Source organism: Leptonychotes weddellii, chromosome 5, assembly GCF_054177405.1.
Source record: "Leptonychotes weddellii isolate Sample4059 chromosome 5, ASM5417740v2, whole genome shotgun sequence".
In the NCBI taxonomy this organism is placed as follows: domain Eukaryota; kingdom Metazoa; phylum Chordata; class Mammalia; order Carnivora; family Phocidae; genus Leptonychotes; species Leptonychotes weddellii.
Genome location: NC_138373.1, coordinates 75663923 through 75682821, shown reverse-complemented (window position 1 = coordinate 75682821; position 18899 = coordinate 75663923). Strand labels below are relative to the sequence as shown.

At 45.9% G+C, this 18899-nt stretch overlaps 1 pseudogene; it reads right to left on the bottom strand.

Moving 5' to 3' along the window:
* Positions 1-11433: 11433 nt before the first annotated feature.
* On the bottom strand, positions 11434-12143 carry LOC115937628 (large ribosomal subunit protein eL15 pseudogene; annotated as a pseudogene).
* Between the last annotated feature and the right edge of the window lie 6756 nt (positions 12144-18899).

The window sequence follows — 18899 nt, the reverse complement described above, 5'->3', positions numbered from 1 at the left end:
GAGGAGGTCAGGCTCCCTCTTGTCTGGAGCCCCTGCTCATGCCGTACCCATGCCTTCCACTCCCTACTCCCCTCTTTCTCTGTCCAGAGTCTACGTTCTTTCCAGTGTATTTTATCCCAGAGATTAGATCTGTATCTGTGATGACCAATTTCTTGTCTCATTGCTTCTTTCCCTTTTCATGTTATTTGCTTTTCTTAACAAAGGAAACTTGCAACTTCAGTTCACATTTCCTTTAGCAAAATTTTCCTCAAAGATAAAGTCCTTCTCAGGAGGCTACTTGGAACAGGAATCTGGAAGCTTCCTCTTCCCTTCTGTGCGTGGGCAGAGTTTCCTGTTTGCCTATAAGGTTGAACCAGCCTACCCCGCAATGGTTGTGGGAGGAAAGGACCCTAAGGAGGCCTCCCCCCAACTTTTGTTAGAGGAGCCTCACAATGAACTCTGATCAGCCAAGCCCGAGATAAGCTGCATCTGCTTCTCCCCCCTGTCATCCCCATTTTGCCTTTTCAGCTTCAATAACCAGATTCAGTATTGGTTCTACCGCCAGCCTAGAAATCATAAGCAAAGACAGAGCTTCCTCCCTGATTTTTGCCTATCTTCTCAGTATACCCTACTCTACCGCAGACAAAATCTGTATGAAGGGTGCTCACTGCGAGAATGGCTTCAAGAAAGCTGGCTTCGAAATGGGCCAAGAATTCCTTGTTAGGCAGCCAGATAATGGGCGACAGTGTTTGAAGTCGTACCAAGTGTCTGGTCAAAGCAGAGATGGCAAGATAAAAAAAACCTGCCTCCAAAACTGGGAATTGGCAGGTGCTAGAATTGTTCCCATGCTAAGCAGCACATAAAGGAGACCAAAGGAAGAAGGGATGAGGGTGGAGAAGGCTGGCTCGAAGAAGGCAGCTCCAGGTGGAGCCCAACCCCGGTGGGCAGGGTGGTGACAGATGCCAATAAAGCAGGAAACTGGATCCAGAGGGCTGCAAAGAGGACTCTCAACCCGAAACACAGAGGTTGGGCCTGAACTATACAGAGAAAGGAGTCCTATACCAGGCAGGAAAGCATGGGAGAGCATGGTGGACAAAAACTGAGCTCGAGTCTCACTTAGCCCCACGATGGATTAGCTGGTGACCTTGGTTAAGTTACTTATCTTCTCTGCCTTTGTTTCCTCATTCTGGAAATGGGGCTGATAAGAGTACCTGCCTCCTAGGTTGTTGTAAGAATTAATAGAGATAATGCATTTCAAGTGCTTAGCGGAGGACCCGACACAGACGGAGTCCTCAATCAACAAATGTCGACTAGTGGCAGCAGTCACAGCGAGATCCCCAAGGGTAGTGCCTAGAATGGGCCAGTAGTCTGGAAGAGGGGAGGGCTGTGTTGACAAGGAGAACTTAATACCAAGTTGGATTCAGTAGCAAAGCTATGATTTCCCTCTTCATGGGTAGCTAGCGTCCTAGAATTCCTTGCAAGATGGAAGAGCAGATTTCTACACGAAACCATTGACCAGTCGGTGGCATAATGAATCTGGGGTAGCCAGCTGAGGCGAGGGTCAAGTTCAGAGTCTAGAGTGAGGAGTTACCTTTAATTCTTGGAAGCATGTAGGTGGAGAAGTATAAGCAATCTATTTTTCACGGTGAGTCCCCCACAGTGATTTTTTGCCTATGGATAAAGAATGCGGAGATGCAAACTGGTGCAGAGGTTAAGGGTACAAACGTCAAGCATTTTTCTCAGTCTTTAGTGTCCATTAGTAGAAGCCTCTCAAGGCCTTGCTCAGACAGACTACAGGGCCTGAACTTCCACAGTTTCTGTTCTTTTGTTTTGTTTTGTTTTTAATATGTCCTCTCACATCTGTGCCTCTCTTTCTGCTCTTGCTGTGTATACAGTACAATACACTTTGGGGCTGTTAAAAGCTTCATGTTAAAGTTATAACTTAAAAAACTGGGGGCGTCTGGGTGGCTCAGTTGGTTGAGCGTCCAACTCTTGGTTCCAGCTCAGGTCCTGATCTCAGTGTCACGAGGTCTAGCCCCATGTGGGGCTCTGTGTTCAGCATGGAGTCAGCTTCAGATTCTCTCTCCCTGTCTCTCCCACTCACCCTCTCTCTCTGTCTTTCAAATAAATAAATAAAATCTTAAAAAAACACCCTGACTTCCCAGGTCTCTGCCTCTCTTTGTACCTTTTAGGGGCAAGTCATTAAATTCATTCAAGTTTTTTTGAATATTAATAATTAGTAAATATATTTTTTAAAGATTTTATTTATTTATTTATTTATTTATTTAAGCACGAGAACACGAGTTGGGGGAGGAGCAGAGGGAGCGGGACAAGCAGACTCCCTGCTGAGCACAGAGCCCAAAGCAGGGCTCCATCTCACGACTGACCCTGAGATCATGGTCTGAGCTGAAATCAAGAGTCAGACACTTAACCGACTGAGCCACACAGGCGCCCCAAATCCATTCAAGTTTTGAAATTCTCTGATATTATTTAAACTTTTATGTAATTTTAAGTACCTTGAGAATAGACATGTCATAAAACTCAATTTGTTTGTTGGCTGATTATTACAATAACCTGTAACTGATTCAGTCTGAGAAAATAAAAACAGGTCAGTAAGGTAAATGAATGGGTTCAGTGACTAGTAGACCTCTTGAGTTTATGAGATATAAGTTTCCTGTACTAAATATTGTATTGATTAATGAGAGCTGGAGATTGCAGTCGGGGTGCAGGGTGCAAGGGTCCCTGTCTCCAGGGGTCCCAGGCAGACGGGGCTCAGCCACTCGCTGCTGACAAAATCCAGAGGCAGACGAGTGGTGGTGAAGCAAGAACGTAATTTATTTCAGTGAGGCCAGCACGGGGAAGACAGCAGACTAACGTCTCAAAGACGACCCCCCACGACAGTTCTTGATTCAGTAGGGTCTCTGACAGAGTTCCCAGGAGGTGCTGCTGCTCCGAGCACCATACTCTGAAAACCACAGCTATGGAGTCAGATGAACTTGGTTTTTAAATTTCCCTCCTAACTACTTTTATAACCTTAGCCCACTTATACACCCTCTGTGAGCTTCAGTTTTCCCATCTGTAAATAGAATAATAATACTCACCTCTTGGACTTGTTTCAGATATCAGTTAAAAAAAAAATACATGAGAAGTGCCTAACACTTAAAAAAAGTTACCATGAATGAGTGGATGGATGTTGGGGACTAACATAGCAGGAATGGGAGGCTTAAAGAGCTGGGAAATCTGGGACTAAAAAGGGCATTAAGAAGCAGGGAGGAGCAGAGCTGTTTCCTCTTTGGCTCCTGTCTGCTCTCGCCATCACTGCGGACTCGGGAAGGGATGGGGTTCGCGGGAGGCAGAAGGGCCAAAGGCAGCTTTGGAGCCCTTGGCGGAACGGACAGGACTTGGTTGTTTTCAGCAGAATAGGTATTTCTGGCTCGTTTCTCAGCTTTGTAACTCAAGGCAAAAGCACATCTAGAAGCATTTTGAAGGCAGAGAGAAACTCCACTGAAGGGTTGACCATTTCCAACCAAAGCTCTCAGGGCTGGACTTGGCCTCTTGGGAGAACACTGTGCGTGCAGGCCTTGGGCTGGGGCTCGGCAGTCTCTTCTGCTCAGAATGTTCTTCTCTCCTGGCCCCATCTGGAACCTGTAATCATCCTTTAAGGTTCTTTGTCTCTGTGAAACTAACAGCCCTTCACAGGTGGATTTCCTTGTTAACATCTCTCTCTCTCTCAACTGTGAGCACTTCAAAAGCACAAACTTTAACTTGCCTTTATATGTCGTTTATGCTCTCTAGCAAAGGACTGGCTCTATAAATGTTTGGTAATTATGGAGGAAGGAAGGGAGGGAGGGAGGAAGGAAGGAAGTAAGAGAGGAAGGGAAGAAGGGGGGAAGGATTTGCTTCTTAAAACTCAAGTTTCTAGAAGGCAAGATTGATATGCTACTCTTCAGTTGCATCTTCCACACTTAACTCAGTGCCTTGAATACATTGGGCATTCAGTAAATACTTTACAAATCTTCCCGCTTTTTTTTTTTTTAAGATTTTATTTATTTATTTGACAGAGAGAGACAGTGAGAGAGGGAACACAAGCAGGGTGAGAGGTAGAGGGAGAAGCAGGCTTCCTGCAGAGCAGGGAGCCAGATGCGGGGCTCGATCCCAGGACCCCGGGATCATGACCTGAGCCAAAGGCAGACGCTTAAGGACTGAACCACCCAGGCATCCCCAAATGTTCCTGCTTTTAATTAGGACTTGCACCACCAGAATTTGGGTTTCGAGCGTGCTTAACATCTTCTAACTTCTTTGAGTTTCCTTCTTGCCCTCTGTGAATGTTTTCTTTCTTTATTCTTTCACCTGATCAAGGCTGTATTTCACTCCCTCCTCTCCCAAGGAGAAATCAGTATATTGAATACCTCGCTAGGGCTGCAATAAATAACTCTCTATTTAAATTTTGCTTTATTCTACATTCTTAGATTTTATCATTACAGCCTGAATGGTTTTAAGAATCTACCTGTAAGTGGGGAGCTCTCTTCTCCTCATGCTCTGCCTAACCCATGAAGGAAGAAGCCCTGCTAACAGACTTGCTCTCCTGGGGAACTGCTACGGGCTTGTGAACCTGTCAGCCAGGGCTGCCATAACAAAACACCGGAGATAGCGTGGCTTAAACAACAGACATTTATTTTCTCTCCATTCTGGAGGCTCGAAGTCCTTGATCAAGGTGACAGCTGCCTTGGTTCCTGGCAAAAACACTCTCCCTGGCTTGCGGATGGCCCCCTTCTTGCTGTGGCCTTTCCTCAGCCCTGTATGGGGTGGGAGAGCGCTCTGGTGCCTCTTCCTCTTCTTCTTTTTTTTTTTTTAGTTTTATTTTATTATGTTATGTTGATCACCATACATTACATCATTAGTTTTTGATGTAGTGTTCCATGATTAATTGTTTGCGTATAACACCCAGTGCTCCATGCAGAACATGCCCTCTTTAATACCCATCACCAGGCTAACCTGTTCTTCCTCTTCTTATAAGGACACCATGTCCATCAGATTAGGGCCCCACCACTCTGCCCTCATTTAACTTCCCATCCATACAGGCCCTATCTCCAAATACAGTCACATGGGGAGTTAGAGCTTCAACATGTGAATTTTAGGGGGACACAATTTGGTCCATAGCACCGTGGTTCCACCTCTCTACAAGAGGAGGGGGAGTTAATTGGATGACTGAGAGCCTGACACATCCATTGGGCTGAATTTTAGGGGTCAGGTGTGATGTAAAGATGGGGACACTTGCTCCCCTGGCCCTCTCTGTTGAGACCCAGAAGGCTGGCATTGTGTTTCCAGATCATAGGCTGTGAGCAGAACAGTGAGTAGACTCAGGCTGCCCCGGCCAGACCCCCGCTCGCTCTTTTCCTGCCTTTCAGCCTGTTGTTGGGTAGCTAAGTCAGGCCGGTGCTGCTTTCCAGATCTGTCTGTCTGCAACTCTGGGAAGGAGTGGGGCGCCTCCCTCAACTCTGGTCCAAGCCACGTTTGCCAATCCGACTTTGTGAGAAAGCCCAGTCCTTGGAGCTTTTGAGCTATGGGACGACTCATTTTATTTTATATTTTATTTTTTAAGATTTTATTTATTTATTTGACAGAGAGAGACACAGCGAGAGAGGGAACACAAGCAGGGGGAGTGGGAGAGGGAGAAGCAGACTTCCCACAGAGCAGGGAGCCCGATGTGGGGCTCGATCCCAGGACCCTGGGATCATGACCTGAGTCGAAGGCAGATGCTTAACGACTGAGCCACCCAGGCGCCCCGGGATGACTCTATTTTAAGTTGCACCCCTCCGCGTCCTAGCCTTTCCCATCTCCTGACTCTGCCCCTTTCTCCTTTCTCCACAGCACTTTTCCATTCTCTAACATTCCTCCAATTGAGCCATAAGAATCTTTTAATACACTTTCAAATGGCTTTCTGAAAAAAGATACATTAACTGAAGGGTCAGAACATTGTTCTATGGAGGAAGGTGGGGGCAGATTAGCTTAGGAAATCATGCTCTTAGGCACAGTTGGGGAGAGTCTATTAACTGTCATCCAATACCTAAAACATGGTTTCGGAGCAGAGGCAATATAAACAGGCTCTGTATCTTTGGCTCATGGAAGTTATGTGGGAAATGGTGATGATGATGGGGAACATTTACTGAATCCTTCAATGCTCGGACCAGAAGGCTAAGTGATTTACACGCATTTTCTCTTCTAAGTATCCCTGTGATGTAGCTAACACCATTCATTCGATTTTACAGTTAAGGAAACTGAGGTCCAGTGAGGTTAAGTGACTAGCGTGGAGTCCAACTCAGGTCTGACGTACATGTTGCTCAGCTTAAGAAAAGCATACTCTAACCATTAGAGCTGGCTAGCAATGGAGTGGAAGGATTACCACGTGGTCTCTTTACTCTGAGCCTGATCCAGCAGAGGCTGGGTGACCATCTGTTAGGGCTGCTGCAGAAAGGAGATCGATTTAGACAATTTCTGAGTCTCTTTCCAACCGTAAGATCTTATGGAAACTTGACGGGCGGTCCTGTGGGAAAGGAATTAGATTTGTTCTTTGTAGCTCTGTTCAATAGAGTAGCATTTCTCAGGCTTTTCCATCTAGAAATCCCCAGTGTCAAAGGCAAGTGAATAGATACTCCTGGGAGGTCTGGGACAGAGCCGCCAGAAGCAAAATTTTGTGTCAAGTCTGAAAAACAAATTATTTGAACTTTAGATTATACATGAAAATATGCTTGTTTGTTTTAAGGAGAAGTATTTTAAATTTTTGAAAATCTTTTTAAAAGAAGAGACGTTCAACACAAAGCTTAAATTCCTCCCCGCTCCCCCAATAAATCTTCATTTCAGTTTGGTTCATCAGGAAAACATGCCATATTTATTTTATGAGTTTACAAATCCCCAACACATCACCAAGTCTCCCAGGGGAAACATTTGTCTTAGTATGAGAAGTAAAACAGTAGTGTTAAGACCAGTAGGGAGGTTATAGAGAGGCAGATCAGATTTTATCCCAATGCAAGTGGGGTCTTTAAGAACTGCAGTGGTCCAACAGTGGAAGGTGCCCTCAAAAAAAGTGGTAAGTAAGCAGCCACTGAAAATTTTCCTAGCAGAGATGGGTCAAGGGTCTGGGAAAGTCAACAGGGACTCCACTTTGGGAATGCTAGTGCCAGAGCAAGTTCACGGCCATGGTGAGAGGAACAGGTGAAGTGCGTGCTCTCCACCACTCATAAAAGGTTTGCAGAGAAGCCATTACCAGAGTAACAACAACTAACATAGTCTTGACTATGTGCCAGGCCCTATTCCTAAAGCTTTAATGTATCATTTAGTTCTAAGTGACCCATATTATCATCAATCCCATTTTCCAGATAAGGAAATAGAGGCACAGGGAAATTAAGTAAATGGACCCAGTGTCTCACAGCTGCTAAGAAGCAGAGCTCAATTTTGAACTCAGGCCATTAGGAGTTAGGGCCAGAACTGGCTGTCTCGGTGCCCTCCCTGTCCCCTACCACACAATGTCACTTCCTTGGTTCTGGGCTCTGACCTAGAAGGGATCTTGTCCATGGGAAGACAACCTGGTGGTGAGTGGTCAGGACACGTGGACTCTGGTCCACACCCTGCCACTAATCAGGTGACCTTGGAAGGGTCACTTACTTTTCCTGTTTTTTCACATGCTAATTCATTATTTCTGAGCCTGCCAAGGAGACCATAGTTTTTTTCTTTTTTTTACATATCTTTTACTAAAACTCAGGGAAATCGTGCCACATTATGTAGGAGTCCCACTGTGCTACCGGTAGAACTGAACTGTAGTAAAACAAAATAAAGCAAAGCAAACAACTAAAAAAACAAAAAGCAAAAAACCTACTGGGAGGTGCCTCTCTCTCCCTTGGATTTACTTTTCTTGCAGGTGGAATCCTGTTCCAGGGGGCTCTAGTCTCTGTTGGGAGTGTGTCTTTCACTAGACCAAGGGTTGTTCTTCATGGCTTCCAGCACCAACAGTATAATAGGATTTACTGAACTCCTCTTACTCACTGTGTATTTGCAACTTCACAAAAATATGGATAGATTGTGTCCAGATGGCCATCTGGTTTCCAGTTTAAATGACCACATGATGCACTGATGTGGGACAGTGGCTTCAGCTGTGAATCATTTCTGGATTCCCCGCTGCTATAGTGAGATGAGGAGGAATTTTCGGGATCTCCCAGGGAATCTCTGCTCTAATGTGTCCCCCTCCAAAAAAACAATGGAGGCTGGGGGATGGGTGAAATAGGTGATGGGCATTAAGAGTACACTTATCATGATAAGCACTGAGTAATGATGTATAGAATTGTTGAATCACTATATTGTATACCTGAATGAATATAACATTGTATGTTAGCCATACTGGAATTAAAATTAAAAACTTAATAAAAGAAAAAACACAGCAACAAAGGAGCCAGGAGAGGCTCCTGATGCGGAGCCACACTGACCACTGAGACCTTTCTCTTATCGTAAGCCCAGGATGGGTGAGGCAAGTGCCACAGAATTCTTTCCAGGATGCTCTTTCAATCATGAGAGGACCTAACAGGGAAATTGGGCCACCAGAGGAATCTTACCCCTCATCTCCATTTCATCTTCAGAAGACTCACCTCCACATGAGAGTCAAATATACCCGGGTTGCTGTTTTCAATCTGGAAAATTTGCTTGAGTGACCCAAGGGTCTTAAGCACTTGTATTTGTAGGTGGCGAGAGAAGGCAGCATTGATCTGCTGTCCCTGGAAGATCTTCCAAGTGCCTAGCAAGACTGGAACAGCTCAGAAGAAACTGTCTGCTCACTCATACATTCCACAAGCATGCCTTGAGTACCTACTTGGTGGAGATATATGTAGTTATCTATCTGTCTGTCTATCTATCATCCATCTCTCTAGGTCTAAATACATAGCTCACAGTATGGCTAAGTGTATTCCATAAATAAAACTTGGTAATGCAATGAGACAAGTGCAGTGTCAGAGGTGGGCTCAAAGAGCTGTGGAGTGAAGGATGGCCTGTCTTGAGTAGGACAACAAGAGAGAAGGGCACTCCAGGAAAAGAGCACGAAGGAAGGAAGGACAAAGAAAAACTGAAGAGCTGCCATCACCAAGGGCTGGGATGGTTCAATGTGGCCAGCGCACAGGTTTATGGAGTAAGGGAAGTATTTGGGGCTGGAAAGATAGATTGGGGCAGCTCATGATCTTGCCCCAGTGACTTGTCAACCTGGCCGAGAGGTGGGAATGAAGACAGTGAAGAGGAGAGGCTGAGGGCAGATGGAGTGGACTGAGGGGCTCACAAGGTTTAAATGGGAGGAAATGAATATTGAGAAATTTATGAAGGGATTGTTAATAATACCCTCAGCTAACTGCATTGAATACATTCTATGGGCCAGGCAATGAGCTAGGTACTCCATTCACATTTAATACTCATAGTCACCCAGGGCAGTGGGTCCTGTAATTATCTTTTATTTTACAGATAATGAGACTTGGGATATGGAGGTAAAATAAATTGCCCAAAGTCACAGATAGTGAGAGAGCTGAGATTCAAACCCTGTCTGTCTTATCCAAAGGAGAAATAAGACAAGGAATGTAAGGAAAGGAGAAGAAAGCCAATTTACTTGTCTCGAGTTGTCTATTTCATTCTACAGTACTTATTTTTAAAAATGTTTTATTTGTCCTAGATGACCTTTCCTTCCAAAATCTTTGGTAACATTTTCTTCTTTGCTATACCTTTTCTTATTTCCCTCTCTCTGCCAGTCCTACATTTACACAGCTCATTGTGAAAATCTCTTTAGAATGCAGTTGTATGAAAAGCTAATGCAAAATAAAAATTAGTCTGTACAATATATTAACAAGGTAAGGAGCATCTCTTTGTGGGTTTTTCTGCACAGGTGATTTGTTTCTCAGTGCCGGGGTTTGGAGAGGAGATTCACAGTGTCTGTTTTGTTTTTTTCACATTTCCTGAGCAGGACACTGGGACTTTTGGAATTCGTGCATATCCACCCATATCTCAGTATAAGCTGAGATGCAAAGTAATTTGAACAGGACAGAAAAAAAAAAAGAAAGAAAAAGATGGGGCACCTGGGTGGGTGGCTCAGTCGGTTGGGCGTCTGCCTTTGGCTCAGGTCATGATTCCTGGGTCCTGGGAGTCTGCTTCTCTGTCTCTGCCCTTCTCCCTCACTCTCTCTCAAATAAATAGATAAAACATTAAAAGAAAGAAAAAAAAGAAAGAAAGAAAGAAAGAAAGAAAGAAAGGAATGTCAATGAAATGCCTTGTCGACAGCATGAGTCTGACTTGTGCATCTATGTGATTTATCAATAGAGTCAGGCGGTTTAGTGTATGAGTCCATCTTTCTCCATGAGCAGGGGGAGATGCATATGCATGGCCAGTAAAGGTGTTCTTTCACAGGTGAGGACACGTGCTCTGAGAACAGTGTACCCTTGCTCCCTCATGAGCTCCAAGTCCGCTAAGGGAGATCTAAGCATTCATTCATAGACCTTTACTGCAAACTCTAACAAAATATGTTTTTAGGAGTGGAAGAGGGGGACTGAAAAGCTATTCTTGGTCCACACTGTGGCTCCTCTATCCTACTAGCAGCTAGGGACTTCTGCTGCTTAGCTGAGTGGAATCCAAGGGCAATCCAAGGGTAGGGGTCCTGGAGGAAGACTCTTTGTTCCTCTCTCACCATGACAGTGCTCACAAGGGAAGGAAAAACTCAGCATAATGTTTCTGCATCTCTTTAGAAGCTGTCAGAAAGGACTTCTAGATTGGGCATTTTTATATATGCAGTGTTCATAAGACCATCACATAGCAGCAGAAACAGCCGAATTGCTATCCCCTCTTGAGCTGGGCCAGTCTGCTTGGCTCCAGGTCCTAAAGTTCAGGACAGAGGAGCAGAGGAAAGCTATGGGAGAACCACAGAAACCACCGCCAGGAACTGAGACATGAGGCCTCTCCTTGGCCACTCATGAAGCAATGCGGCAAATCTAGAGAGGAAGGACAGCTGTTATAACCAAGTCTCTTGCTAGTGGAGTCCGGGGCCTCTCACTGGAGTGGATTGAGAGAGTTTGACAGAAAGCTTAGAGACAATGAGTATAGATAGCACTTTCAGGGAATTTTGTTATAAAAAGTGGTGGAGAGAGCAAAGGAGAGGGCAGTAAGTGGCCAGCAAAGTCGATGGAAGATTTTTTTTTAAAGATCGGAAATATAATAGCCACTGGGATGTATGATGCAGAGTTACATGTATCATTATGGGTATATCTCAAAAGCATAATGTTGAGTAAAAGGCAAGTGCAGAATAGAACACAAAGTATGACATAATTTTATTTGAAATGTAAAATATTAAAAAAATCCCCATCATTTCTTTATGAGTATATATGTAGCCCATTTTTTGATTATTCTAAATTGTTTATTAGATAAGAATTTTATAAACATCCCTTATATTAGCAGTAACGGTGGCACTGGAGAATACTGTGCCTTCTCCAAGCTGCACAGGGAACCACGGAGAGCATGGAGGCACTTGAGACCCTTTCCAAGGCCATGACTCTTGTGGCCTGCAGATGTGAGCCCTCGAATCTCCCTGTGCTTGTAGACTGGTTTTGTGACCCACTGGGTGTCAGGATTTCTTCTTCTTCCTCTTCCTCCTCCCCCTCCTCCTCTTCTTCTTCTTCTTCAAGATTTTATTTTTACATAATCTCTACACCCAGTGTGGAGCTTGAACTTACAACCCCGAGATCAAGAGTTGTACACTCTACTGACTGAGCCAGCCAGACACCCCAGGATTTCTTCTGATAGCTTAATGGAATGAGTCAATGAGGAAAGAATTTGTATGTGGAATCTAATGTAAGAGTTCAGGGCTCTCGGAGTCCCCAGTGGTACCTGGCTCACTCCTCAGCAACAGACTGAAGGCTTCGAGCAAACTAGCTAGTTAACACCATGATGGACGGGATTGCTGTAGGTTGCACGCGGGCGCACGCACATCCAATATATGACATAATCTTGCCTGGCCTTGTGTCCCGGTGTGTGCCCTTTATGGGGTTGGTGGAGCAGAGAGCTGCCAGTTCTACCCACAGCACCTGCAGGAGAAAACATGTTACACGGGACTGCTTCTTCTTCCATAGCTCCTGAATGTGATTGTAAACGCCCATCTTGCTTACCTGGTGGCTGCAACCACATGGAAAGCTGTAGTGCAGATTTTTTCAAAGTCTTTGTGGGATGATACCATTAGCCCCAGGCCAATAGTTGTCTAAGGAGTGGAGGGATCAGGGAGGAATACACGGCATTACATGTATCTAAATGCTGTATTTTTTTTTTAACAAGAAAAGGAAACTGAATAAAATATAGTAAATTGTTAATAATGTTAAAGCTAGATGGTGGATACACAGCTGTTTATTTTATTACAGTCTACACTTCTCTCTTTACACTGAAATACTAATGTAAAACTAGCGAATACAAAAATATCATTATCATCATCATCACCACCAACAATAAAGTCAGCCATTCTCAATCCCACGACCCTGAGATCGTGACCTGAGCTGAAATCAAGAGTTGGATGCTTAACTGACTGAGCATCGCAATGGGTGATTTTCTGATGACAGTTCACATCACTGAAATATACTGAATATACCTGTGCATTTTATTTAAGGCAATGTTGACAGGTTTGCGCAAATCATTTTGGAGGTAAAAGCTATGGGCCAAGGCCTGGATTGAGCCACATGACACCCTCCCCCCCACTGGAAAACGCAAAGCTCATCCTTGTGGGCTTTGTTTTGTCCCTAATAGGCATTGAGAAGCACCCACAAACGCCTTTTTCTTGTTCATAGTTGAGCGTTTGCCTCGATTTCTCTGGAGTGCGTACATCTGCTAGATACTGCAGTGGTTGGAAGGTTCTGTGATATTCAGGAGGACAGATGACAGGACACAGGAAAAGAGGTCCACCGGAGAAAGGCTTCTATAGTTAATCAAGATGTGACTTGGAGTACCTGACTTTTTAAAACAAGTCAGAAAGCAAGCTAAAACACCTCTGCGGGGATAGATTAGGAGGAGGATCTGGCAGGAAGACCAGAGGCACCTGTTCTTTTTTTGGCCACTCATATTTTCTGAAGGTATGATACAAACCTGGTACATCTAACTGACCAGTGGAAGAAAGTTCTAGAGAAGCTGGTTTCATTTCAATGTAAGGAAGTGGTTTTTTTTCCTTCAAGTACTAGAATGTATATGAGGGCACAAGGCTGCTCCACGTGTGAGCTCCAGCGTTAAACAGACTAAGCTGGGAGGCTCCCTGTCGATGAAGTCATGAGTGCCTTCAGTTTGCCCTTGGGAAGAGGTTGTACGAGAAGGTCCAAGGGTGGCAGGCTGACTCTCTGAACTGGAAGGGCTCTCTTCCCTGTTCTTGAAGCACTGTCTCTTCTCCCTACCAGCCCACAGGCACCAGGGTGGGAAGGTGGAGAGCATGAATGTCACAATCTCCCCACCATCATACTGTGGGGACATTGCATAGGCAGATGAGCCAACCACAGCTGTTCCTGAACTTTAGGAGAAGACTCTGGATTCACTGAAACGTAATTGGATGCTCATCCCTGGATACCTTGGGCAAACTGCCTCACTTCTTTGAGCGACTTGAGATAGCTAAGAAGGAAGAAATAAGTCACAGTGAAGACGATGTTTATACAACGCCCCAATCTGACTTTCAGGGTTTGGCCCTATTTCTTTCTGATAGGTACAAGAGTTTAGAGCCGGGTGAATAAATCTGACTGCTCATCTGTCACATCTGATCTGATTGTTGAAAGGCCTGAGATACCAGCCAACTATTCATGACCTGTCTCACTGGGAGCTCAGCAGCTGGCTGCTAACGGTCAGACACACAGTCCGGGCCCGAGTCCACAATGGAAGGTTGGAGTATTTTGCTTGAGGATCGCTCAGGATGGAGCCCTTTGGAAGGACACCAGCCAGATGTCCAGGTGCATTCAGCTGGTGGGACAGCAGCTGCTTTGTTATTCTGTGAAATGAAGCAGCATTCCCGACCCGTGGAGTTCAACGGTCAGGCCACAGTCATTCAGAGGCTGAGTCAGGGCAGAGTCACACGCAGGATGACAGCACCCGTGGGGTCAGGGGAGGCTCCACTGTAGCTAAATTCTTCAGCGGTTCTAGCCAAAGTTTTAAAAATCCCACCTCTTCCCACCCTGTTCTTTGTTAATTGGAACTACACAAACTTCCACCATATGTCACATGCATCTATGCCCAAGAAGAGATGGAAAGGAGGTGGCATGGAACTATTTTTTTCCTTGTGGCCCCTCACCTTCTGCAACACCACTTCCCATCGAGGCCAGAACCATGTGAGACACTCCTGTGTGCCACAGAGGAGCCCTTGGGAACATTCAAAGATTGCATCTCCCAGAGCCTCATGGATTGATGAAAACACCACCTATCCTGGGTCTGATTAGCAGAAATGCAAAAGATAAGGAAAGCTAGCTTTCATTGAGTATGATTTTCAAGGCACTTCTGGACAATGTGTCACCCATCCTTTCCACTCAACAATATCCCCATTTACAAGCAAAGAGGCTGATTTGGTGGTTGAAGGACTTACAGAAGGTCACGGGCTTAGTGAAGGTGAAGCCAGAACTGCCAGGATTCTGCCTCCAGATCCCTGTTCTGTCTGTTTCCACGCAGCCCGCCTGCTGTCCGGCAGTTTCTGGACACTCAAGGGGGTTGCTCGGGTGGTAGCTGTAACCAGGACATCCAGTGGCAGGAACCTAAGGGGATCCAACCCCAAGAGGTAGTGAGGGGCCATGCAACGCCTCCAGCACAGAGTCTACACCATGCCCATGGTGCTCACCTCCTAGCTGCTCCCAAGAACAGGGCTTTGTCTCTCTCATTTACCTGTGGATCTCCAGCACCTTGAATGGAGGTACCCAACAAATACTTGCTGAATTAATTTGGTGCACTATTATCTCTCCCAGAAGGTTATAAGGGAAAGGGATCTTGTTGTGGTCAATGGTGTATCCCCATATGAACTATGAAGGGGAATATTATAGTGAATGCTTTGATGGCTTTGAAGAGATAAAAAAGCTTCCAATCCTGGTTCTCTGCATTAATAGCCTTGGGATCTTGGGCGAGTTACTTAAACCCCTCAGAGCCTTCATTTCGTTCTGTGTAAAATGGGGAACACAGGAGTGTTGTGAGGATTAAAGGAGCTAACTCGTGACGGATGTTCAGCCTTCAGACGTTGAACACTCTGGGTTTTCATCATGAACTTGAATTGTGGATTGCAAGGCTGGTCACTGCAAGGAGGAAGATGAAGCCACCACCTCTACACTATATTATCCTTACATATTTGAGAAGTCAGGGATTCTTGGGATTTACCCCTCAGGGGATATCAAGATTTTACTGCTTAGGACATGCTCTCAAAAATAGTCCCTCCTCCCCGTGGTCACATCCCACAGCATGACTCTATTTATTGGTGGAAGTATGAATTCCATAGGTACTCTCTCATCAAAATAATGTTTCATGGCTTCCTTTTAAGAGGACGGTCCTATGACAAACCAGAGAAAAATAAAATGCTATTATAACTAAAGGGATGTTTATTTACTTTGCACAATGTATTTAAGTTGGACTCTACGAAATTCCACTGGTAATTTCATATCCAAGCCAAATAGCACAGATTTTCTTTTCCATTATTCCTGAATCCTAATTCACTCAACCTATCCCAGCTCTGAGGCTGTTCGGACTCCATTGCCTTTAAGTCTGATTTTTGAGTTATAACTGCATTTGCTGTGTGTCTTTATAATTACCAAATACTCTCATTTACATGATCTCATTTAATCCTCAGGGCAACACATGGCGAGGCAGTATTATCCCTATTTTATGGTTATAGAAAGGGAGGCCTGTGGAGGTCTGGGGAGCTTGCCCAAGGTCACAGCCAAGAAGCAGCCACCCCATTGACCAGGGAGGTGGGTTCTGATTCCTGAGTTCTGTCATACTCCAGCTGTCCCGTCTCCCTCGTCATCAAAGTCCCTGACATCGGCTATGACAGAAGGGTGTGTGCACAGCCGAGTCCCTGTCTATTTCTCTTTATCTTGGGTGCCTCCCGTAGTTTTCGCTAGCTGTTTCAGGCACTTGCATGCCCCAGGTCCGACTCTGGCCAACTGATCTTATTACATCCTGCAAAGGAATGTAAAGGAACAGGCCTCTGTGTTTGGGTCCGCTTCCCCTGTAACTTTTCTGAAGATCCCCAGCTTTTGGCCCGGCCCTCTTAACCATAACTGTGGCTTCTCTTTCCGGACTTGGAAGGTCCTCTTACAATACCTGCATTTCCCCTGGCACAGCTGACAGACCGTCTGTGTGGGTAGAGTGATTTTCGCCTCGATTGTAATAAAAATTTTAATTATTCATCAGTACAGTAGCAGTTAGACAAATGCCCAATTATTATTCATCCATAGCTAAGTAACCTCCTGCTCTTTTTTGGAGCTGTGACAAACGCAGCCCTTCCAGAACTGGCAGAGGGCTCAGATCAAAGAGTGCTTTGTGTCTTGCTTGAACCCGGCAAGGCAAGGCAGCGCTGTCTGCGTGAGCCTGCACCTCCCACCTCCCCTGTCCCCCAGTGTGGAGCCAGCCTAACAGCCTGGACGAGCAAGCCAGCCTGGAGAGGGGAAACTGAGCCCTGTAGTATTGAGGCTGGCAGCTGCCAGGCATCATGCATGGCCCCCCTGGTTCACCTGGCAAAGATTTGCCTTGCCGGTTGGAACAGCTGCACGGGGCCTTTTGCCAAAGGAGCAACTGAATTGCAAACGAGGTTATGGAAAGTGACTCTTGATTAGATCGACTCTGTAGCATTTTTCCCTCCATAATCCGTGGCCTCCTCCCTGCATGTCCCCTGGGGGCCCCGGGTCACCGGGAGGGCTGCTGTGAAGGAGGGAGACCTTTTCCTTTCTCGGGGCAAGCTCCCCCTCCCTGCTCACCATTCATCAGGACCTTCAGGTCCACCCAGATCCCACGGGGTGGGGGCTTTTCCTGGGTTGGACAGCTTTCCAGGGTTTCATGTTTTCCTACTCTTTCCCCTCAGAATTTACCGGGAGAGGGATGTTGGCCAGAAAGCCCCTTGCACTCTGCCGCCTCTCCAGGATGCCATCCTACACTTTGGGGAGATGTCCCAGCTTCCCCGTGTCTCTCTCCCCTGCCATCCTGAAACTTTCGGGCACCTCTGGTGGCTTCCACATTATACCACAGCCCTTTCTGCCCTCTGCAGACCCCAGGTAGCTCTCCTTATGCCTCTGACTCCTGACCCCATCCTGCCTCGAGCATCTTGGTCCAGTGTCCCCCTCGCTTCTTTGATTTTAGGTGTCCAGGCAGCCACTCCCCTCCTGTTTTCTCATACCCCGTCTTCACCCTGGCTCTCCCCCCCAATCATGCCACTGTGCCCCATGGACCCTCACCTCTCAGTGCTCAGATTTGTCAAACCACACTTCCTCCACTCCTCTCTTCCTTGCAACCCGCCTCTTCCCTAAGGAACACCACTTGTGTAATTTCCTCCACTGTAGGTTTTCCATTCTTCCATTTCCGGATCATGTCATTTCTCTCCTCATTAACCTAAATAGCTTTCCACCTCACTCAGAGTAAGAACTGAAGTCCTTACAATGTCCCTATGTGTTTTGCCTGCTGTTATACTCCAATGACAACAAATTCTACTACTTTCCTTCTTGTCCCTCTCTCTCCAGTTTCACAGGTCAAACCTGGTCCTGCCTCAGGGCCTTTGCACTTGCTGCCCTCTCAGGCTATAATACTCTTTCCCCAGATATTCGATGTCTCACTCCCTTCTTCTATATCCATTCAATGTACAGTAATATCCTGGTTCTCCATCACCCCACTAACCTAGGTTTTCTTATAGCACTTATTATCCTAACATATTTGTGTGTGTGTGTTGTTTACCTCCCTCCATTATAATATAAGCTCTGTGAGAATAGGGATTTTCTTTTGTTCACAAACAATGGAGTACTATGGACTGAGTGCTATGGACTGTGTCCCCCCCCCCGATTCATATATTGAAGCCTTACCCCCAGTGGAAGGCTATATTGGAGATGGGGTCTTTGGGGCGATTAGGGCTAGATGAAGTCATGAGGGTCCCCTCATGATGGAGTTAGTGCCATTATAAGAAGAGACACTGGAGAACTTGTCCTCTTTCTCTCCCATGTGAAGACACAGGGAGAAGGCAGCCATCTACAAGCCAAGAAGAGGGCTCTCTCCAGAACCCAAGCATGCCAGCAACTTATCTTGGACTTCCAGCCTCCAGAACTGTGAGAAATAAGTTTCTTTTATTTAAGGCCCCCAGTCTGTTGTACTTTGTTATGGCGGCCTGAGGCCACACATCAGTGTCCCATGGAGCAGGGGGCCAGGAGAGGAGAGCTGGGGATCTGTGGTTATTGTTTAGCTCCCACCCTTACATGAAGTCCTTCTTATTTAAGGTTATTACATTCTTCTTGTCCTCCTGGGTGAGTCACCCACTGTCTCCCGTAGCTGTCCCACGGACGACTTTGGAATCTGGCTCCTTTCTTCCTCTTGGTCCATCTCAATTTTTAATATCCACATAGATGATCTGTCTCTCAAACAGCTTCCTCAATTTCAAGGCCTCCTTAGCCCCCCTGCACTTCCCCCACCCACAGGGACTTGTTATTCGTACATGGACAGCTCCAGTCCAGAGCTCTCAGACCCCTGGCTTTCATGCTATGACCAGAATGCCCAACCTTCTGGCTCTCCCACCATCTCCTTCCCATGACACATGGTCTTTGACTTTGTGGAGACTTCTTGGCCCTTGGCCCCTCTATTTCTGCCCAGTCAGTAGGCTCCAGAGTTGTCACAAATGACCGTGCCCTTTACGGACTGCACAGTCTGCTGCTTGAGGAGGCAGGTGG